At 37.9% G+C, this 25241-nt stretch overlaps 1 protein-coding gene across 3 annotated transcripts in view; it reads right to left on the bottom strand.

Moving 5' to 3' along the window:
* The window catches only part of LOC136863895 (pelle-like serine/threonine-protein kinase pik-1), a 630261-nt gene that overhangs the window by 534396 nt on the left and 70624 nt on the right, over positions 1-25241 (bottom strand). The window lies entirely within an intron of this gene.

Here is a 25241-nt window from a genome sequence, read left to right as displayed (position 1 = left end):
TTGAAGAAACATCCCCCTTTGATGATTGTATTTATACTCAAGGCCTTCACAGTCTTAATGATATTATAAAAATATGGATCCATTTTAGTTTTAGACTCTCAAAGTTTCATGTTTAATCACGTTTTAATCTTCAAAACTGTTAATTTCACTCTCTTTTAACATACTTTGGTGCATTATCGTTGTTTTAGATGTTATTGTATAATGTTTTACGAAACCATTTTTCAACATTTTAACCTATAATTTATAAGTATATGTATTATTTTAAGATTGATATAGGCTGATGATGCCCGTAAGGAGGGTGAAACATGTACCTTTGACTTTTATGTATTATGTATAAAAATATTTGACCATATGAAATAGTGGATCATATTGTATTGTATTGAACAGGTGGACTTATAATATTGTAATAATACTTGAGACATAAGTGGTATGTTCCGAGCTGTCAGCGGAGAGATGGCGTGGAATGACATTAGTAGACGAATAGGTTTGAATGGCGTTTATAAAAGTAGGAAAGATCACGATATGAAGATAAAGTTGGAATTCAAGAGGACAAACTGGGGCAAATATTCATTTATAGGAAGGGGAGTTAGGGATTGGAATAACTTACCAAGGGAGATGTTCAATAAATTTCCAATTTCTTTGAAATCATTTCGGAAAAGGCTAGGAAAGCAACAGATAGGGAATCTGCCACCTGGGCGACTGCCCTAAATGCAGATCAGTATTGATTGATTGATTTAACAATGACATTTACAATAAGATACAAAAGTTGAAAACTAGAAAAGCAGCTGGAATTGATAAGACTTCTGGAGATACACTTAAGACAATGGGTTGGGATATAGTACCATATCTGAAGTACTTATTTGGGTCAGAGGAGCTATACCAGATGAATGGAGAGTTGCTATAGTAGGCCCTGTGTATAAAAGAAGGGTGATAGACGTAAAGCTGAAAATTACAGGCCAGTAAGTTTGACATGCATTGTATGTAAGCTTTGGGAAGGCATTCTTTCTGATTATATTAGACATGTTTGTGATACTAATAACTGGTTCGATAGAAGGCAGTTCGGTTTTAGGAAAGGTTATTCCACTGAGCCCGACTTGTAGGATTCCAGCAAGATATAGCAGATATCTTGGATTCTGGAGGTCAAATGGACTGTATCGCGACTGAACTTCTAAGGCATTTGATAGGGTGGATCATTACTGCCAAAATGAGAGCAATTGGACTAGACAAAAGAGTGACTGAATGGGTTGCTATATTTCTAGAAAATAGATCTCAGAGAATTAAAGTAGGTGAAGCTTTATCTTACCCTGTAATAATTAAGAGGGGAATTCCTCAAGGCAGTATTATCGGACCGTTATGTTTTCTTATATACTGACTGACAGTGACAATGCAACACCAAGGAGGAGTGGTTCGAAAGGGATGAAAGTTGGGGAAAAAACAGAGACGGCACGGACGAATAATTGATGTTTATTTCAAACCGATATGCAGGTTACACAATGCGCACGGCATCGACTCAGTAGGATGTAGGACCACCGCGAGCGGCGATGCACGCAGAAACACGTCGAGGTACAGAGTCAATAAGAGTGCGGATGGAGTCCTGAGGGATGGTTCTCCATTCTCTGTGAACCATTTGCCACAGATGGTCGTCCGTACGAGGCTGGGGCAGAGTTTGCAAACGGCGTCCAATGAGATCCCACACGTGTTCGATTGGTGAGAGATCCAGAGAGTACGCTGGCCACGGAAGCATCTGTACACCTCGTAGAGCCTGTTGGGAGATGCGACCAGTGTGTGGGCGGGCATATCCTGCTGAAACAGAGCATTGGGCAGCCCCTGAAGGTACGGGAGTGCCACCGGCCGCAGCACATGCTGCACGTAGCGGTGGGCATTTAACGTGCCTTGAATACGCACTAGAGGTGACTTGGAATCATACGCAATAGCGCCCCAAACCATGATGCCGCGTTGTCTAGCGGTAGGGCGCTCCACAGTTACTGCCGGATTTGACCTTTCTCCACGCCGGCGCCACACTCATCACTGACAGAACAGAAGCGTGACTCATCGGAGAACACGACGTTCCGCCATTCCCTCACCCAAGTCGCTCTAGCCCGGCACCATACCAGGCGTGCACGTCTATGCTGTGGAGTCAATGGTAGTCTTCTGAGTGGACGCCGGGAGTGCAGGCCTCCTTCAACCAATCGATGGGAAATTGTTCTGGTCGATATTGGAATAGCCAAGGTGTCTTGCACATGCTGAAGAATGGCGGTTGACGTGGCGTGCGAGGGTGCCACCGCTTGGCGGCGGATGCGCCGATCCTCGCGTGCTGACGTCACTCGGGCTGCGCCTGGACCCCTCGCACGTGCCACATGTCCCTGCGCCAACCATCTTCGCCACAGGCGCTGCACCGTGGACACATCCGTATGGCTATCGACTGAGATTTGACGAAGCGACCAACCTGCCCTTCTCAGCCCGATCACCATACCCCTCGTAAAGTCGTCTGTCTGCTGGAAATGCCTCCGTTGACGGCGGCCTGGCATTCTTAGCTATACACGTGTCCTGTGGCACACGACAACACGTTCTACAATGACTGTCGGCTGAGAAATCACGGTACGAAGTGGGCCATTCGCCAACGCCGTGTCCCATTTATCGTTCGCTACGTGCGCAGCACAGCGGCGCATTTCACATCATGAGCATACCTCAGTGACGTCAGTCTACCCTGCAATTGGCATAAAGTTCTGACCACTCCTTCTTTGTGTTGCATTTGCTCTGTCAGTCAGTGTATATAAATGATATGAGTAAAGGCGTGGAATTTGGAGGTAAGGCTTTTTGCGGATGATGTTATTCTCTATAGAGTGATAAATAAGTTACAAGATTGTGAGCAACTGCAACGTGACCTCGAAAATATTGTGAGATGGACAGCAGGCAATGGTATGTTGATAAATAGGGTTAAAAGTCAGGTTGTGAGTTTCACAAATAGGAAAAGACCTCTCAGTTTTAATTACTGCGTTGATGGGGTGAAAGTTCCTTTTGAGGATCATTGTAGGTATCTAGGTGTTAATTTAAGGAAAGATCTTCATTGGGGTAATCACATAAATGGGATTGTAAATAAAGGGTACAGATCTCTACACATGGTTATGAGGGTGTTTAGGGGTTGTAGTAAGGATGTAAAGCAGAGGGCATATAAGTCTCTGGTAAGACCCCAACTAGAGTTTGGTTCCAGAGTATGGGACCCTGATTCAAGAACTGGAAAAAATCCAAAGAAAACAGCTCGATTTGTTCTGGGTGATTTCCGACAAAAGAGTAGTGTTACAAAAATGTTGCAATGTTTGGGCTGGGAAGAATTGAGAGACAGAAGGAGAGCTGCTCGACTAAGTGGTATGTATTACAAGTGATGAAAATCATTTTTATCCTATTGAAAATTTTGGTAAGTATATAGGAAAATATTTAAAATTTTATTTCCACCTATATAAGATATTGACATTTAACTTAAAACATTTTTCAAAAGTGAGACATGTTTCGCCTCATATTTTGAGGCATCTTCAGTCACTAATCAAAACCTTATTATTTCTGTCAGACAACGTTTCCAAATATTCTACAGCTATTATACAAATGTTCATGAAATAACTAAAACTCTATTGTAGTGATGAAAACATGTGTTGTTCACTTGATGAAAAGGACGTCATAGGATGGTACAATATTGCATAAGATGGCTTGAAGCCTTAGTCAATATTAAATTCAAAATACATAGTGGAAAGCATATAAAATCATTTCATTAAAAATATACAATATATTTAAATGATACTAAAATAGTAGGTTCTTAGGTGGTACACTTAAAAATGGAGGTATCTTATAATTATGAGTGACAGTTGATGGCTTAAAGCCGTAGTCAGAGTTTGATGCATAAGTAGAATAACATGTTAATATGAGGTACAAGAATATGAAAAAGATTACATTAATGAATATAAAAGATACAGAAAAAACATTCCAAAATGCTGGGCAATTGTTGTTGACACCAGCGTATATTTGCCCGTAATATTTAATGGTCAAACAGTTCGTAGATTGTTTATAAAATGGTTCAGCGAGATTGTCTTTACACAAAGTTTAAAGTTGGCTTGAATTTATTTTGAATCATCGGAGTAAGTTTGTAGAGATGATGATAAGCAGTTATTCTCTACGTTGGTAAGATTTGACATGAGGTTGAATGGCTGTTGTTTTCATAATTGATTGACAATTATTTTCAAAGTGTTGATATTAGAAATTTTATCTTATTGACGAATGTTGTGGAAGTTTGATGGGGCTGTTGAAATAATGTTGTAGATTGGTTGGTTCTGAAATGAAGAAAAAACTTGGGAAGGTTTTGTAAAAGTGTTGATGAAAAGAGGATGTTGGTGCTTACCTATGGCGTTGTTGGCCTGTTTGACTTCTTGTGAGAATCGTTGTCAGGATACTATTGGTCGCTAACGTGTTTACTCCTTGTGTTGTACGCATGTCGTCTGTGCGGACGGGAATGGTTTGGAGGGGGCGGGGCTGTAGGTTTGTGATTGGCGCACGGAAGGGAGTTGTGTATGGTGGGGGAAGTGGAGGGGTGTGAAGCATTTTTAGGCTTAAGATTGGCCCGTGGAGAAGAGTTACGTAAATTGGGAGGGGAAGGGGGGTGTGATGTGTTTGTTGACGTGGAAGGAGTGTTTATTGAAATTGTATTGAAAATATTGAAGAAATTTTTGTCCTGAAAGTTTCCTTTATCAAACAATGCCACCAACTGGTCATATAAAGGGCTTCTATTGTCTATTGGATCATTTAGATTTTTATTAGCATTGAATTTTTGATCCAAAAATATATATAAATTCTCGAATTCAGTCGAGTCTACCTTTTTTTAATCTTTTTAAAATTTGAAGGTCCTGTTCAATTGCGGTAAAATTGTGTCCAGTTTCTTTCATGTGGTTGCTCATTGCTGAGTGTTTATTATGTTTCTGAGCATTAAAATGTTCTGAGTACCTAGTTATGAAGCTTCTTCCTGTTTGTCCGATGTATGAGCTGAGGCACTCATTACATTTTAATCTATAGATACCAGAGCCTGAGTATTTATTATTTTCCGAATTTATTGAATTGAGAACATTTTTTGGTTTGAATTTTGAGTTTTGAAAGCTATTTTGATCTCTTGATTTTTTAAGGTATTGGTTATTTGATGTATGGTTGGGTTGGTGTATGTAAAGGTTGCGTACTTTGATTTTTCATTTTTTAGTGGGGAGAGGTTTGTGGATAGTTTCAATTTAACCTTATTAATTAGTTTGTTTATGATCAAAATTAATACAGTTTTTTCTTCATTTCAGAACCAACCAATCTACAACATTATTTCAACAGCCCCATCAAACTTCCAACCCATTCGTGAATAAGATAAAATTTCCAATATCAACACTTTGAAAATAATTGTCAATCAGTTATGAAAACAACAGCCATTCAACCTCATGTCAAATCTTACCAACATAGAGAATAACTGCTTATCATCATCTCTACAAACTTACTCCGAAGATTCAAAATAAATTTAACCCGGCAACGCCGTGCGGTACCGTATAGTACCAGTGCGCCTTACTTCTGATTTTCTCATACTGATCCTTACTCGCGCCATAAATCTGGCAACTTCGCTTTACATTGTCAAGGAGATACTCTCTACAATGCCTAAAATCAACAAAAGGTTTTATTTGAGTATTTGTTTGCGGCAACAACTGCTTGTAATATGAGATCGTGTCGAGAGGAATAAAAATGACCACCTGTCTAAAGTAAGTTGCTTTACTTTGTTTATAAATATTGAGAATACGATTTTGTATCATGTGATTTATTGTCTTGAAATATAAGTCCATGAATTGAAATAACAAGCAATTGGTCAGCATTCCTGTGTCAGCTGTTATGATACAAATTATTCCGTTGGTACCGTATGGTACCGCACGGCGCTTACCATGCCTCTCTGTTTACTTTCTCCTCCTTACTTCTAAGGGTAACAATTCATACTGTAGTTGCAAATAATGATTTATGTGTGTCATAAAAATCTATAATTGTATATTTTACTTTTAAAAATTAAACGGCATGACATACTGAACCACTGGAATCTAAGGTATTATCCGAGGAAGATGAAGGGGGTCTCGCAGATAACCTTACGGGAGGTCAATCACGGGTACCAGCAGAAATAGTGCTAAAGCAACAAATTCCGCACAGGAGTAGATAATCCATGTCCGATAATGATTCATGGCCCGGGAAGAGAGCGAAATCATCACCTCATCCACCAGATACCTGGATGGCGTATGGCCCAATTTCACTCCAATTCCCTAGTGCGAAATTTTCCACTTTTCGATATATGATGCCGACCGAAATATGAGGGTTTTCTTTACGATGAAATTATGAATTTCTTGTGCTCTGAAGTCAACAACTACCGGTATATGCTTTTTACAAACGAAAAATAACCCCGAAGAAATGAAAATTTCATCGGCATTTTCCTTCTAAGTAGCTATGTGTAAGTACCACAATCAGAAAAGGGTAGGTGCAAAATATTTATTACGACATATATATTTGTGTGGTATTTTAAGGTAAATAAATGCAGTTGTTTACACTTCTTAGTGTATCTGACACCTTGAGATTCAATGGCGTACATCACTATATCGCTCCGACAAACCAAAGCAGGAGTTGTGCGGCGAACGAATGCGAATTCCGCGGCCGCACAGAATGCGTCACGTGTAGTGTGGGCGTTTGTGTAAACAGCATTTTGCCATTCTAAACTAGTGAAGAGTGGAAATGGGTGACTAAATAAGAAAAGCTGAAATAATATTACTCGTATTTCCTAAAGATATGTCACGTCTGAGCTAATGTTATATTTCGGAATTCCAAAGGGATATCACAAATAAACTTATAAACACCGTTTCTTCTTTTGTTTATTGCTCAGTAATTTGTAAGTGATATTCTGTAACAATATTAAGCATTCAGTTCCATGGTATTCTAAAGAGGTAACAATTTTTATGTTCCAACCAAAAGCTATGTCAAGCGCCGTGCGGTACCGTATGGTACCAGGCCCTCATTTAAAAACCAACGATTCAATTTTTAGAAAAATGACTTTTAAATGTTCTGATATGTGAATGCTGGGTATATTAAACAAAAATTTAAAAAAACGAAAATTGAAAACTCCGGCGTTCCCGGGTTAAGCCAACTTTAAACTTCGTGTAAACACAATCTCGCTGAACCATTTTATAAACAATCTACAAACTGTTTGACCATTAAATATTACGGGCAAATATACGCTTTTTCATATTCTTGTACCTCATATTAACATGTTATTCTACTTATGCATCAAACTCTGACTACGGCTTTAAGCCATCAACCGTCACTCATAATTATAAGATACCTCCATTTTTAAGTGTACCACCTAAGAACCTACTATTTTAATATCATTTAAATATATTGTATATTTTTAATGAAATGATTTTATATGCTTTCCACTATGTATTTAAAATTTAATACTGACTAAGGCTTCAAGCCATCTTATGTAATATTGTACCATCCTATGACGTCCTTTTCATCAAGTGAACAACACATGTTTTCATCACTACAATAGAGTTTTAGTTATTTCATGAACATTTGTATAATAGCTGTAGAATATTTGGAAACGTTGTCTGACAGAAATAATAAGGTTTTGATTAGTGACTGAAGATGCCTCAAAATATGAGGCGAAACATGACTCACTTTTGAAAAATGTTTTAAGTTAAATGTCAATATCTTATATTGTATTGAATAGGTGGAAATAAAATTTTTAATATTTTCCTATATACTTACAAGTGGTATGTTCCGAGCTGTCAGCGGAGAAATGGCGTGGAATGACATTAGTAGACGAATAAGTTTGAGTGGCGTTTATAAAAGTAGGAAATATCACAATATGAAGATAAAGTTGGAATTCAAGAGGACAAACTGGGGCAAATATTCATTTATAGGAAGGGGAGTTAGGGATTGGAATAACTTACCAAGGGAGATGTTCAATAAATTTCCAATTTCTTTGAAATCATTTAGGAAAAGGCTAGGAAAACAGATAGGGAATTTGCCACCTGGGGGACTGCCCTAAATGCAGATCAGCATTGATTGATTGAACCTCAAAATTTTGTGCAACGAACACATAACTTCTAGGTTATAAAGAGCTATAAATTGTATGTGTAAACATTCTATATGTACTATTATTTAACAAACTTAGAATGTATTTAAGTTATACTGGCTATTTTTGTCGGAAGGCAGTATAATTAAAAATAGGAGAGGATTTCCACAAATCAATACTTATTTATGGCATATATTGTACCCTGATGAGATATCCCCTAGTTTCATGATTTGATTTTGATATGAGAAATACAGATATATTGGAATATTAAATAAATACAGTGTCAGTTTTGTGTGGACGGGAGAATTTCAACATGATCGCGACAGTCCGGCGCCACGGTAAGCTTGTCATTAAGGGGAAGAAGGTTTCCTGGTCAAAAGATAAGAGGATTAAAATCTAGAGCTCACAACAACAGAATAATTACTACAAGGAAGTGAAAGAGTATATATTTCGGACCAAGGCCGAGCAGGTGTATCGCCAATACCGAGAATATGACGTACCGGGTATTTTCACGCCCGAGGCATTTGGTGTGGCCACGTTTAACAGGGAGAGATTTAAAACTAACCAAAGCGGTGTTGACCAATGAGAAAATTTATCGTAGGCCGCAGATGAACCAACATAAGAAAAACTCAGAGTGAACTCCAGTTAGCTTCTCCGATAACAATAATTAAATTATTCCAACCACATGATTGAATAGAGGGGATTTTTGTGATATCGTTCCCATGTTGAATAATGGTAATCGTAATAAATTAAAGTAATGAATTCGTGGAAATGACCCACGCTATCTCGCCATTGGTCGAGATGAGCACGCCATCAGGGACGCCGAGTTAGCGCGCGAAAGGTGGAGGACAGAAATTAAGTGATATTTCCATGATCACCAAACGATAGGAGTTCAGAATACGACACATGAATGTGTATCGCCAGTGTATTAAGTAGGATAAAGCAAGAGATCCAACTCCACCTGCATCTGCCGATTTAGGATAACCAACCCCCCTCTCCAAAAGTTGACCGCGGATGACCCCGGCGGGAAATCAGATCGTCCATAAAAGTCCAGTAGCGGACCTCACATCACAGCAGTTCCTACCAGTACTCAGTCGTTTGAAGTCACCAGTTGTGACCGAGCGGACCTCACATCACTCAGTTCTTACCAGTCACCAGTCGTTATCGGTCACCAGTCGTGTCAGTCGTAATGAAGTAGTTGAGACTCTGACACGTTGACTCTGTACGTCAGTACCTCGGGACGCATTCGAAGTCAGTTAGAGCTGAAAGTACGTGAATTATTAGGAAAATGAATACGAACAGTGAAATTATCCATAGTACCGAGTGTGTATAATCAGCACAATTGTATGTTGAAATTAATGAATGTCATGTGTTTAAATAATAACTAACTAACGGAACGCCGATAGTACCTTTGGAAGGCAGTGTGCGGAGCCTGAAGTAAACACCTCAAGATAGACGGTGAATAACTATCCGAGCAGGGAATTATAGGAGCTAGGCGATGATCAAGACGGCTTGAAAATAAACCAGGAAGTGCCGGTTGAAGGCGCGATACGCGCCGGTTCAAATGAACGACATTTCGCCGTAATGTGTCACGACGTGTGTTTCGGGCGTATATGAAGAGTATATTGTGCGAGTGTCATGGGTCTAGGAGCACCTATAAGTGTTTTTTTTGTTATTAATATTTTTTTGTAAAATAGTGTAATAAGGTATTAATCATGGGTAGTCACCCAGAAGTGTTTTATTGTGTAAAATTTGTATTGTGCGACATGATGAACGAGTAAATCACTATGGGGCCGTAAGGCCTATATCTCCTCCGCTACGAGACAATGGAATTCTACACAGGAATGAGTACACAATTTTGATATTTAGGGGATGTTATCGCGACTAAACGGGGTTCAGTGTAAATTAATTATGGTTACTTAACATGGTCCGCTTCCCGAGTCCATGATTTTATTTTTTGTTAGACGGACGAACTAATTTATATTAACGTAATAATGGGTTAGATTAATTAATTTGAGCATTTGTTTGTTGTATATAATGTAAATATGGGATATATTTCTTTCAATTAATGCATGCTGTTTGTAATACTTTGAATTAAGTTCATTTCAAGTGTTAAATTCTTTTTTTGTGCTAACCCATTTATTTGAATTTCATTCACTGCGGTGATCATTTGTATTTTAATTAGGAATAATTTCTATTAGACAGCCAGATTATGAAAAAGCCAGAGTATGGAAGATTTGTGTTGCGTACGGAAGGTCATTAAAATACTAATAATAATCATGTTGTGAGTCGACAAAGGAAAGTAAAATAATAATAATAATAATAATATTTGGGCGTGTGCAAGTTAAAGTATAATAATAATAATGACAGTGCTTCGCGAGTTAGCCAGTGCAAATATAATAATCAAAGTGGAGATGACATGTAGCGTTAAAGACTTTCATTCGCGTAGTCAGTTTGATTTTACATAAATTTTTGATTTTACGTTTTTGGACTTTAATTTAACCATTAAAATTTTGTTTAAAAGCAATAAAGGCACGTGAATTAGAATGGTCACGATATGTTAAAAGCCCAGAATGATTTGAGCCCATATTTAGAGTTGGAAGTCATGAGGGACGAATATCCGGCGTGAAATAAGTTGAGCCGTATTGTTTGTAATGATGAAATAGATGAATCTCAAGGCCTAAGATGATATAAATGCATATGCCGGTGTTCTTAGTGGTAGAATCCACGCACCGAGGATTATTTTATGAATTAAATGTTTGAAGAGTTCCGATGAAAGGAAATGGACTTCAAATTTGAAGGAATAGTTTAGCAATCGCCGGCATTGGAGGTATTTGCCCAGCCGCGATGTGCCATAGGTTGTGAGATGTGTCTTGGGAGGACAGGTGTCCCCATATAAAATTAACGGCAGTACGAAGTTGAAGGTACGGTCCCGAATACCGTATTGTCCCGACCGATATAAAGCAGATCTTAGTGGTTCATAACGGGATTTAACATATGTGACTAAATTCTAAAGAGTGGATATTAAAATATCATCTTTCCATTTTTAATAATAATAATAACAATAATCATACTCCAAGTGAATCTTGTCTTAAATCGAGTGCTTAGTGCCAAGATAAATCGGAATTGTAAAAGGGGTTATGCGTTAAACATATTAAGAGTGAACTACCGTGTAACAGGCGAATTTAAGTTTTTTTAAAAATAATAATAATAATAATAAAAACTAAGCTACTTTTTTTTTGAAGAATAATTTTTTTTATATTTTGGACATAATAATGATGTTGGGAGATGAAATGAAAGATTTGAGATTTTTAACTAATAATAATAATAAATAACATATTTGAAGAAGGAGAAGAAGAATAACCAATGAAGGTACTTTTTTTTAAACTTATTTTTTTTTTGATGAATTTAATAAGAGCGAGAAGTTGAAGTATTATAGCGAGGTTGATTACGGGTTACGATAATCACGATTTCCACTATTAATAATAATAATAATAATAATAATAATAATAATAATAATAATAATAATAATAATAATAATAATAATAAAATATTTATGAGGAAGCTGATCATTATATTGTGCGGATAAATTAGGAGTAAGAACGACCCTCGTTTGAAACGTCGGCAAGGGTTGGCATATAATCATCCCGGATGACAAATGATAATAATCAAATACCGGATTATAATTGAAATTAATGATAATAATAAATTTATTGATGGTAGTCAAAGTATATGCTAATGATCAGACAGAGAATGGTAATGATATTATCTAATAATAATAGGAGGATATGCTAGGGACAGTCATCCTGTGTCGAACTGCTCCGAACCACATGTTGGGTTTTCACGGGGAGATAGCGGTAGATACGTAAATAACCCACGGACGGCACATGTTTGCAGGGTCAGAGCAGAGTAATGAACCTTTCCGTACGTCTTGTCGTATTGACAAGTGTAAATATTAAAGTAGCTTTTGAGTTAATGAACTCTACCTGGTGTGTTTGTGAATCTGGAAATAATAGGCTAGAGTTTGTCCGTATTATAAATTCACGTTTTTTCGAGGCGATAACATTTTCTACGGTGGGTGTCCGGCTCACCAGAATGTACATACCGGAAGTGTCTCATGTCCAAACGGAACGAGGAGACGACAGTAAAAAGTTACTGTCGTGCCTTCGTCGCCGAAAGAATATCTCCAGCGGTGAAACGTCCAATCATACGGATGTGAATTCGATCCCCAGTAACCAATTGGGACGAATTCACCAGATGTTTTACACTACCAGAGTAGTGAGGTAAAATCCAAATATTATGTCATTTATTTTTCAGGATTAAAAGTGTCCCAATGTAAATTTGTCATCATGTGTAGTATGCAAAATAAGTGAATAAATTGCTCCTCATTGCAATTTCAATAGGAAACAGCTTCCATATCTTTTCATTGTAGTTAGTCCAGTATGCCCATGGAATTTAAGTTGTCACTTCCCAGTCCTATTGTGGAGTCAGAATTTTGTATCCATGAATGAGTCGTCCCCCGTAACCTTAAATTTTCATGCCCCGTTCATCCCTGTGTTCATTTGATGCGCCGATATATATAAATTTTTTTTTGATATAAAATTTTTTTTATTCGTTTTCGAACTGATCACCCCTGAGATAAATGCTAGTCTGGGACTCAGGAGGTGGGCGGGTGCATAATGGCGCCCAACGTAAAAGGGCCTATTGCATCAGGTTTGAGCAACGGGTGACTTTATAATTTTTTACGCAAAAAAAAAAAAAAAAAAAAAAAAAAAAAAAAAAAACCATCTGGAACTTTTTGTTGTATTAGCGACGATATCATTAGCAAGCAGCTCAGTGCCCGATTTCATTATAAATAGGCCCAGTTGTTTAACTTCAATGTAAACCCAATCGGGATATTTAATTAAATTTTGACCGCATCACGGTTAAGTTAGTGGTTTTTGATATGTCAAGTAGTATTTCATGTTAAAGTAAGGTTAGTTTCGAACGGGGCTAGACTTGATAATTATACAATAGTATTTTATTGCTATAAAGACTCATTAAATTAATAATTCCCTATTCTATGAAATTAAAATTTATTGTGATTTAGTGAGACTCCACATAAATGTAACTATCCATGGGCAGGAATTTTATATAGGCAAAATTTATTAGGAATACTGTATTTGGTAAAAATGTGACTGAGAACCAGATTTAAGTATTAATAAAAAGATAATGGAACTGTGTAAGTTAAATTTAAATTATTTCAAGACAGGTGACTTCAAGGTTTTCGTCATGGTGTTATCGATTGTTGTTGTTGTTGTCATAGTCTGGAGTGACTAATGATATGAATTTCACTCATAATGAGCACGTGATGGCAATTAATATGCAAATTTGAATTACGTTATATAAATTATTCGCTATGTGAAAGCGAAAAATATTGTTTGGTTTTGAATTTGGAAATTTAAAAATTCTAGAAAATATTAACAAGGATATAACCGTATGATAGGGCCTAGACCCAAAATTGTCGTAATCGTGTGCGATAGGATGAGAGGCTGATCGGCCCTCTTTTCTCATTTGATAAAATGTCAGACGAAGGTGGGGAGCGTCCCCAAGGTGAACAGTTAGAAGGACAGGGAGAGGTGAAAGCTCTCACTTTGGAAGACTTAATGCGAGTTATGGTTCTAAATAAACAAGAACTCACGGAACAGATGCAGGCCGCTAGTGTTTCTACTAAACAGGAACTGACATCTATAGTTCAGGCCGCGAGTGTTTCACTAGAGCGTAAAATTGAGACTAATAGACAGGAACTGACGGAACAAATACATGCCGCTAACGTTTCGTTAGAAAATAAAGTCGATATGGTACAGGCCGCGTGTGAATTTAATAAAATAAAACTCACAGAACAAATAGCTGAGATTCATGCCGCCAGTATATCGCTAGGACGAGAATTACGGGACCAAATGACCCAAGTCCAAGAGGCGTGTCATTTCGCTAAGGACGAATTGAAAGGGCATATCGACTCTTGTATTATTAGTGTCAATGAAAAGGTTGACCGATTCAGGGATGAGGCGTTACTAGAACGTAACGAAATTAAGGAGAAATTAAAGGCCAGTATTCAGGAGATTTCAGCTCAGAGGTTGGTCGACCGCGAAGATTTAAAGGCGCACATCGAAGAGGTGAGGGGTGAATGTCGCAAGGAAAACGATATCATCCGAAGCCACGTGGAAAGTAAAGGTGCATATACTGCAAATACTTTGGACAGGCACGAAAAGGGAATCGATGAGTTACGAGGTGAAACTGTTCGTACCCTAGTACTAGTAGCCGGTCTCAGAAATGAAATTCAGGATATAAAGACGAATTCGGAAGATCGTAGCCGTAGACTCACACAGTGTGAGGAGGCAAATATAGCATTGTTCAGAAAGACTGATGGGTTAGCGGAACAAAGCCAGACGATCGCTGACACAGAGGTCAGAATAGTGGAACAATTTAAGGTCCACACGGGGCAGAATTCAGTGGCCAAGCAAATGTCAGACAGTAATACCGAAAGGCTGGAAGAAATTAGAAAGGATCTGGAACAGGTCAAGGCCAGGTTAGAACAGCCAGGGTCACTTCAGGACTTCCATCTCCAGTACCGAGAGTTCGAGACCCCAGACAATCAGGGCTTTCATAAAAAGGAAGGCATGTCACAAGCCGATACGACTGGACTTAAGTTTGAAGTTGGAGACGGATCGTCATCATCATCGAATGCCCTTCCGACATCTGTGGTCCACGTCATCAAAATGTCAGACGACAAACCACCTAGATACGACGCTCGAGGACATATAACCCCTAAAGGCTTCATCCGCGAGATCACTAACTATATTAGTGAAAATAAAATTCCGGCGGAGCGGCAATTACGAACTGTAGAGAAGTTTTTGGACGGAGCACCTGCAATGTGGTTCAGGGCCTTCTTATACACATTCGAGGATTTCATAGGATTCCGACAGGCGTTTTTGCAAAAATTCTGGAGTATCCAAGAACAGCAAGATCTTAGGTTGGAGTTGTATTCTAGACGTTATTCAACATCGTCCCCAACTAAATATTCAGAGTATTTCGTAGCCCAATTTCATAAGATGCGGGAATTAGATAATCCGGTCAGTGAGACAGAACTCATTAGCGCTATCGGGAAGCAGTTACCATTTGAGGTCCAGCGGATGATGATTGCGTCGAATATTCAGACTGCAGTGCAAGCGGAAGCTTTGTTACGTCAATTAGATCAGACCACGTATCACTCTAACCAGAGGCAACCCAGGCCTAGAGAGCAACAGATAAATAACGTCGAGAGGCAGACGGAAACTAGAACCATCAGTACTAGAAGCCAAGGAACGAGTACCGATCCAGAACCCAAGAGGATGTATGATCCAGGATGGAGACCCCGACAATGGAATCACGGAGGAGGATTTGCGGAAGGCAACTGGCAAACGAAGCATGTTAAATTCCATGACGAAAGGGGATACCGTGGACATCGGAATGGAAGGAGCGAAACTCAGCCGTACCACCGAAGAAATCAGAATAACCGAAGGCCTTACACGGAGGAATACCGTAGAAATGGGGACGATCGACACCCAGAAACCCAGCAGTACCTCGATGAGCTGAAGAACAGGAAATGGAAGGAGGCAATCCAAAATCATGACCGAAAGGATGACAAGCCATGTAGTGTTTGGGACCGAGACGATGGGAAACCATACATAGAGGCGACGATACAAACTATGGAGGAGCTACATCAGGAGACCAAGCAATATTTAGAAGACAAATGGAAGAAGGAGGCAAATGGTGGTCGCAACGGGGAAAGGAACGCGCCGTTGTCACATTCTCAATATAGTAGCCAGCTAAATCCAAACGCCCCTAGATTCGAGGACGAACGACAACTCGGAGCTAGGAGGAAAACGACAGAGTTTCAATAAGGCAGAGGATGACCAAGAAGAAGATGAGGACGAAGGAGATGATGAAGAAGAAGATGGAAGAGATGAAGAAGTCCAACTGATCCATAGGCAAATAGAAGCAAGACCATGCCCAGAATGCGGAGAGATCGACAGTGATGTCCAAGATTTCGTTAACAGGATCCACCTGATTCAACGAGAGAATGAAGAATTGAGACTCAATAACCAGAATCTGCGGGACGAGATCAGTCACCATCAAAAAGGAACGAAAGCAGTAATCAAATCATGATGAAAGTATGATGCGGATATATAAAAAAATCTCATGATTATCACAAGATTTTTTTTTTACCGAGCAACAGGAAAATGTACCCTGATGAGATATCCCCTAGTTTCATGATTTGATTTTGATATGAGAAATACAGATATATTGGAATATTAAATAAATACAGTGTCAGTTTTGTGTGGACGGGAGAATTTCAACATGATCGCGACAGTCCGGCGCCACGGTAAGCTTGTCATTAAGGGGAAGAAGGTTTCCTGGTCAAAAGATAAGAGGATTAAAATCTAGAGCTCACAACAACAGAATAATTACTACAAGGAAGTGAAAGAGTATATATTTCGGACCAAGGCCGAGCAGGTGTATCGCCAATACCGAGAATATGACGTACCGGGTATTTTCACGCCCGAGGCATTTGGTGTGGCCACGTTTAACAGGGAGAGATTTAAAACTAACCAAAGCGGTGTTGACCAATGAGAAAATTTATCGTAGGCCGCAGATGAACCAACATAAGAAAAACTCAGAGTGAACTCCAGTTAGCTTCTCCGATAACAATAATTAAATTATTCCAACCACATGATTGAATAGAGGGGATTTTTGTGATATCGTTCCCATGTTGAATAATGGTAATCGTAATAAATTAAAGTAATGAATTCGTGGAAATGACCCACGCTATCTCGCCATTGGTCGAGATGAGCACGCCATCAGGGACGCCGAGTTAGCGCGCGAAAGGTGGAGGACAGAAATTAAGTGATATTTCCATGATCACCGAACGATAGGAGTTCAGAATACGACACATGAATGTGTATCGCCAGTGTATTAAGTAGGATAAAGCAAGAGATCCAACTCCACCTGCATCTGCCGATTTAGGATAACCAAACCCCCTCTCCAAAAGTTGACCGCGGATGACCCCGGCGGGAAATCAGATCGTCCATAAAAGTCCAGTAGCGGACCTCACATCACAGCAGTTCCTACCAGTACTCAGTCGTTTGAAGTCACCAGTTGTGACCGAGCGGACCTCACATCACTCAGTTCTTACCAGTCACCAGTCGTTATCGGTCACCAGTCGTGTCAGTCGTAATGAAGTAGTTGAGACTCTGACACGTTGACTCTGTACGTCAGTACCTCGGGACGCATTCGAAGTCAGTTAGAGCTGAAAGTACGTGAATTATTAGGAAAATGAATACGAACAGTGAAATTATCCATAGTACCGAGTGTGTATAATCAGCACAATTGTATGTTGAAATTAATGAATGTCATGTGTTTAAATAATAACTAACTAACGGAACGCCGATAGTACCTTTGGAAGGCAGTGTGCGGAGCCTGAAGTAAACACCTCAAGATAGACGGTGAATAACTATCCGAGCAGGGAATTATAGGAGCTAGGCGATGATCAAGACGGCTTGAAAATAAACCAGGAAGTGCCGGTTGAAGGCGCGATACGCGCCGGTTCAAATGAACGACATTTCGCCGTAATGTGTCACGACGTGTGTTTCGGGCGTATATGAAGAGTATATTGTGCGAGTGTCATGGGTCTAGGAGCACCTATAAGTGTTTTTTTTTTGTTATTAATATTTTTTTGTAAAATAGTGTAATAAGGTATTAATCATGGGTAGTCACCCAGAAGTGTTTTATTGTGTAAAATTTGTATTGTGCGACATGATGAACGAGTAAATCACTATGGGGCCGTAAGGCCTATATCTCCTCCGCTACGAGACAATGGAATTCTACACAGGAATGAGTACACAATTTTGATATTTAGGGGATGTTATCGCGACTAAACGGGGTTCAGTGTAAATTAATTATGGTTACTTAACATGGTCCGCTTCCCGAGTCCATGATTTTATTTTTTGTTAGACGGACGAACTAATTTATATTAACGTAATAATGGGTTAGATTAATTAATTTGAGCATTTGTTTGTTGTATATAATGTAAATATGGGATATATTTCTTTCAATTAATGCATGCTGTTTGTAATACTTTGAATTAAGTTCATTTCAAGTGTTAAATTCTTTTTTTGTGCTAACCCATTTATTTGAATTTCAATCACTGCGGTGATCATTTGTATTTTAATTAGGAATAATTTCTATTAGACAGCCAGATTATGAAAAAGCCAGAGTATGGAAGATTTGTGTTGCATACGGAAGGTCATTAAAATACTAATAATAATCATGTTGTGAGTCGACAAAGGAAAGTAAAATAATAATAATAATAATAATAATATTTGGGCGTGTGCAAGTTAAAGTATAATAATAATAATGACAGTGCTTCGCGAGTTAGCCAGTGCAAATATAATAATCAAAGTGGAGATGACATGTAGCGTTAAAGACTTTCATTCGCGTAGTCAGTTTGATTTTACGTAAATTTTTGATTTTACGTTTTTGGACTTTAATTTAACCATTAAAATTTTGTTTAAAAGCAATAAAGGCACATGAATTAGAATGGTCACGATATGTTAAAAGCCCAGAATGATTTGAGCCCATATTTAGAGTTGGAAGTCATGAGGGACGAATATCCGGCGTGAAATAAGTTGAGCCGTATTGTTTGTAATGATGAAATAGATGAATCTCAAGGCCTAAGATGATATAAATGCATATGCCGGTGTTCTTAGTGGTAGAATCCACGCACCGAGGATTATTTTATGAATTAAATGTTTGAAGAGTTCCGATGAAAGGAAATGGACTTCAAATTTGAAGGAATAGTTTAGCAATCGCCGGCATTGGAGGTATTTGCCCAGCCGCGATGTGCCATAGGTTGTGAGATGTGTCTTGGGAGGACAGGTGTCCCCATATAAAATTAACGGCAGTACGAAGTTGAAGGTACGGTCCCGAATACCGTATTGTCCCGACCGATATAAAGCAGATCTTAGTGGTTCATAACGGGATTTAACATATGTGACTAAATTCTAAAGAGTGGATATTAAAATATCATCTTTCCATTTTTAATAATAATAATAACAATAATCATACTCCAAGTGAATCTTGTCTTAAATCGAGTGCTTAGTGCCAAGATAAATCGGAATTGTAAAAGGGGTTATGCGTTAAACATATTAAGAGTGAACTACCGTGTAACAGGCGAATTTAAGTTTTTTTTAAAAATAATAATAATAATAATAAAAACTAAGCTACTTTTTTTTTGAAGAATAATTTTTTTTATATTTTGGACATAATAATGATGTTGGGAGATGAAATGAAAGATTTGAGATTTTTAACTAATAATAATAATAAATAACATATTTGAAGAAGGAGAAGAAGAATAACCAATGAAGGTACTTTTTTTTTTAAACTTATTTTTTTTTTTGATGAATTTAATAAGAGCGAGAAGTTGAAGTATTATAGCGAGGTTGATTACGGGTTACGATAATCACGATTTCCACTATTAATAATAATAATAATAATAATAATAATAATAATAATAATAATAAAATATTTATGAGGAAGCTGATCATTATATTGTGCGGATAAATTAGGAGTAAGAACGACCCTCGTTTGAAACGTCGGCAAGGGTTGGCATATAATCATCCCGGATGACAAATGATAATAATCAAATACCGGATTATAATTGAAATTAATGATAATAATAAATTTATTGATGGTAGTCAAAGTATATGCTAATGATCAGACAGAGAATGGTAATGATATTATCTAATAATAATAGGAGGATATGCTAGGGACAGTCATCCTGTGTCGAACTGCTCCGAACCACATGTTGGGTTTTCACGGGGAGATAGCGGTAGATACGTAAATAACCCACGGACGGCACATGTTTGCAGGGTCAGAGCAGAGTAATGAACCTTTCCGTACGTCTTGTCGTATTGACAAGTGTAAATATTAAAGTAGCTTTTGAGTTAATGAACTCTACCTGGTGTGTTTGTGAATCTGGAAATAATAGGCTAGAGTTTGTCCGTATTATAAATTCACGTTTTTTCGAGGCGATAACATTTTCTACGGTGGGTGTCCGGCTCACCAGAATGTACATACCGGAAGTGTCTCATGTCCAAACGGAACGAGGAGACGACAGTAAAAGGTTACTGTCGTGCCTTCGTCGCCGAAAGAATATCTCCAGCGGTGAAACGTCCAATCATACGGATGTGAATTCGATCCCCAGTAACCAATTGGGACGAATTCACCAGATGTTTTACACTACCAGAGTAGTGAGGTAAAATCCAAATATTATGTCATTTATTTTTCAGGATTAAAAGTGTCCCAATGTAAATTTGTCATCATGTGTAGTATGCAAAATAAGTGAAAAATTGCTCCTCATTGCAATTTCAATAGGAAACAGCTTCCATATCTTTTCATTGTAGTTAGTCCAGTATGCCCATGGAATTTAAGTTGTCACTTCCCAGTCCTATTGTGGAGTCAGAATTTTGTATCCATGAATGAGTCGTCCCCCGTAACCTTAAATTTTCATGCCCCGTTCATCCCTGTGTTCATTTGATGCGCCGATATATATAAATTTTTTTTTTGATATAAAATTTTTTTTATTCGTTTTCGAACTGATCACCCCTGAGATAAATGCTAGTCTGGGACTCAGGAGGTGGGCGGGTGCAATATTAAACTACAGGACCGGTTTCGACCTCATATACAAGGTCATCTTCAGCTGAACCATACATACATATTTATATAATGAAGCTTTGATTAAGATTGTGTTGTTAAAGGAATGCTATATGATGATGATGTACATTTAGTCACATACAAATGGGGCACGTCTTAGCGTGAACTGGCGTATATGTCATTCTGTACAATATTGCAACTGTATGTCTAAAATATTATGTTGAGGGTCTTAAAATTAGTGTATAAAATATGTCTTTACTTAAACTAACTTATATATATGTGTACAAGATAAATACATTATATACAAACACTTCATGCATATGAACATTCGTTCTTGCTTGTTGGTCAATACATCAACTAACTTCCGTATTTAAGTCTTATTTACAGTTGTACACTTCAGCTGCTATTCTTGGAGTTTGTAAAATTGCATGGGTAAAAAGTTTTGTCTTCCTGTGTACAAGTGGGATAAAACACTTTAAATTTTTAAAAAGGTGCCAAATGTATGGATGAAATTCAACTAAAATATGTTCAGCTCTGCTGTGTGTGTTGCCCTTTTATTGGAACCAATTCATGTTGTCCTGTGGCGTCCGTAAATTTGGATGACATTTGGTTCAAAGTAGTGGCTCCTTTCCCATTTATAGCTGTGCAATGATGTTATGTTTATCTGTGGAAGATAAGATTGAGTTATAAGTGATATCGTGTTGGAGGTATGTCTAAGGGTTATGTGTGTGAATTGGAATATGTACTTACTGTTGTTGGTGTAGCTGAGTTGTGTTTGACGTGCGAGCCTGTAATATACTACTTCGTGTTCTTCTTGGGCTCATACTAGCTGCTGTGAGGGGGAGGGAAGGAGGGGTAGGGAGAGTTGTTGTTGTGGGGGTAGGGGTGGAGCTGGGTGTGGTGTTTGGTGTTTTTCTGTTGCGTGTCACGTTCTGTTTATCGATTAACTTAAGGTAAGGGTTTTTTAGGGTGGGGATAACTGTATTGAAGATGATGTTAGTTTTTTCTGTGATTTCATTTATGTTGTAATTTGGATTGGTGTACTGATCTAGAGTGATGTAAAATTCTTCTGTTATGTTGAGCAGGGGGCCTTTGGGGTTTATGTTTAGGATTTGCATATCGTTATCGATGTTTGTAAAACTGTGTTTATAGTCTGCGACATGTTGTCCTATTGAGGAAAAATGATTGTGTTTCACCGCGTTTATGTGTTCTTTATATCGGGTTTGGAAGTTTCTACCAGTACGTCCGATATAGCTTGTCTCGCAGTTATTACATTTGATACGGTATACCCCTGAGTGGTTGTATTTGTTGTTGCTGTTGATTGTCCTGACGTTGTGTATGATGTTGGTACTATTGTGTGTAGTTCTGAAGGCTATTCTTAGGTTATGTTTTTTAAAAATGTTAGTTATGGGGTATATGTGTACATTATTGAAAGTGAATAGTGCATAATCTTTCTTGGATTCGTTTACTTTTGTTAGTTTGGTTTTGGGTTGAGATTTTATTTTGTGAATGATTTTGTTAACCATTTCTTTCTTGAATCCATTGTTTTTAGCTATGTCATGAATTAATTGTAATTCCTTGTTTAGATCTTCTTTCGTTAATGGTATATTGAATGCTCTGTGTATCATGCTATAGTAGGCTGCTCTTTTGTGTATGTTGGGGTGAACGGAATCCATTTTAATTGTATTTGAGGTATGCGTGGGTTTTCTGTATATTCTGTAAGAAAGGTGGTCATCATGTCTAGTTGTCATTATGTCCAGGTAGTTCAGTTTGTGATTGTTTTCGGATTCCATGGTAAATTTTATATGGGAATCTATTGTGTTGAGTTTATCTAATATATCAGTTTCATTTGTGGACCTATTATCGAGGATGATAAAGATGTCATCAACAAATTTACACCAAAAAAATATATGGTCTATTTTGTTAATGAATGTGTGCTCTAAATAGTCTATGTAAATTTCGGCGATTATACCAAAAGCGGGAGATCCCATCGGTAAACCCTGTTGCTGATAGATAGTATCATGAAATTTAAAGTAGTTGTTACTAATGGCAAAATTAAGTAATTTAATGAACTCTTCTACGACTGCACTTCTTCGGGTAACAGATGACATAAGACTAGCAATGGACAAACGGCAGGTGACAATACTGACACTCATTGACTTTAGTAGTGCGTTCGACACGGTAAATATAGACATACTATTATCCAAGCTACACTCTCTGCATATCGGCCCATTAGCCCTTAATTTTTATAAGTCGTACCTTACAAATCGTCGCCAGTGCGTAGTGGTAAACAATCAAAGATCCCAATGGGCTGTAAAATCATCCGGTGTCCCTCAAGGGTCTGTTCTAGGGCCCTTACCGTTCGTCTTGCATATTAATGACATATCTTCCACACTTCAGTATTGCAACTACCACTTATATGCTGATGATATGCAGATATACAAACACACCACTACAAACAATTTACATGAAAAAGTTCAGCACATTAATTCGGATATTGAAAGGCTTACCGCCTATGCTAAAAACAACCACTTACTCCTAAATCCTCGTAAAACACAAAGTATTATCATAGGAAACTCTAAATTATTACATGTAATAAGCAATATCAATCCTCCTCCAATCATAATCAATGACATTGCTGTACCGTACCTTAAAAATGTAACTAATCTTGGAATCTCCATCAATGAGAATCTGACCTGGAATGTGTAATGGAGTTGTATTACTCCATTACCTTAGAACTACATATATTGGATTCCATTTATATAGTTTAATATTATGGTGTGCGTGTCCACGAATTAAGAGTTCGAGATACCATGGTCCCTTCTTGGATTTGCGCATGGGGAGCCATCTTGCGGTGGACTTGGTTATAGAAACACGAGGTGGCTAGTGGTGCTGCGATCTGTCTGCGAAATGTGAAGTTACCTGGCGAAGCACCGTCCTCGACAATGATGTCTGAGCGTTTTTGTTTTTAATTCTTGGGACTGAATTGAAGAGACGCTCTGAAGCTAAGCTCTTGGTTGTGGTTTAACAACAAGTTATTTATTCAAGAAAGAAGATGTTGGTGAATTTTGATCCGGGTTAAAGGACTTCCACCTGAGCCTTAGGCTCGTTGTTTGGTTTGTCATTTAAAAAATATTCTCTTCTAACTAGCCGACCTCGTAAGTAGATTCATATGTACTTCTGAATTGGGTTGATATCGCCGAAGAAACTACTAATAATGACGTTTGAAGACATGAAGAAAATTTATGGCTATGAAATCTGAGAAATGGAATATTTGATGTTTCGGACATTTCTTTTGCGTATTTAAAGTGAAGGACTTTTCCTACTGGTCTTGTTATGAGCTTGTAAAATTCAATCTAGGTTTGGGGTTTCAAGGTTCAATGGTAACTATGATATTAATTTTAACTTTTGGTTCTGTCACTTAAGGTTTCATGCGCATGAAACAAGATTTTTATATTTGGGGAGCTCCTCACTGGTAAATATGTATGTAGTATCGGTGTAACCTAATTCATTTTTCTTATTTCCCTTTTAATAATAATAATAATTATTTGATTACTAAATTTTTCAAACCTATTCGAGGGTGTTTGGTAATATTGGAATATTGTTAAGATGAAAACTTTTCTTTTGAGCTACTCGGTACTGGCGTAGCCATTTTGAATTACGGTGACTCTGTTTTGTTTCTGTACGATGTAATAGAATGCACACGTGGGTGGGCGTTGTCCTGTTGCCTGTGACAGGCGAGGATCTGAGTTGATTATTGACGGCTAGAACCGTGTGATGTAATGGTCTTGATTTGGTCGCCTTGTGGTGGACCGGTTGCTGTTTGATGATATTCAAGTGATTTAAGTTTCGGTCTCTGATGTAATGTTCTCTTAGTTATCCTTCTTGTGGATCATGTACCTTCATTTGGGTTATTTCTTGAAGATTACCGAAGTAATATGGGTTGGTAGGGTATGACCGAGATTGTTATTGGAGAAGTTTTCACCTTCAAGACTGTAACTGTGAATTTATAGATTTTAATTGTGATTTGATTCTTTAAATTAATGCATCGACCTTGATGGTTTAATTTTCAGTTAATTTTGCCTTTTAATTGATCCAGTTGCAACTTTTAAATTTTAAAACAATTGTAGTTTGAGAGGTCGGTTATTTTTTCTTTAGAGGTTAATATTAATTAAAGTTTTCTTTTCTTCAAATTTTATTCAGTGGTTATTATTCCAGCCTTTAGCTAATTTTTTTTTTTTTTATTGATTCGCCTGGCCTCTTGGCCCCGGTTGCTTCTACACATTGCGACGACCTTACTATTGGGATTGCACGGTAAGTTATCTGGTTCATGTTATTCTTGTTTTCTTGGTTCAATCCCTGGTCGTGCTATACGCTCTACCTTAGTATTTTA

This window comes from Anabrus simplex, chromosome 2 (genome assembly GCF_040414725.1).
Source record: "Anabrus simplex isolate iqAnaSimp1 chromosome 2, ASM4041472v1, whole genome shotgun sequence".
Taxonomy (NCBI): Eukaryota; Metazoa; Arthropoda; class Insecta; order Orthoptera; family Tettigoniidae; genus Anabrus; species Anabrus simplex.
Note: the sequence above shows the minus strand (reverse complement) of the source record. Positions and strands in the feature narration are given on the sequence as shown.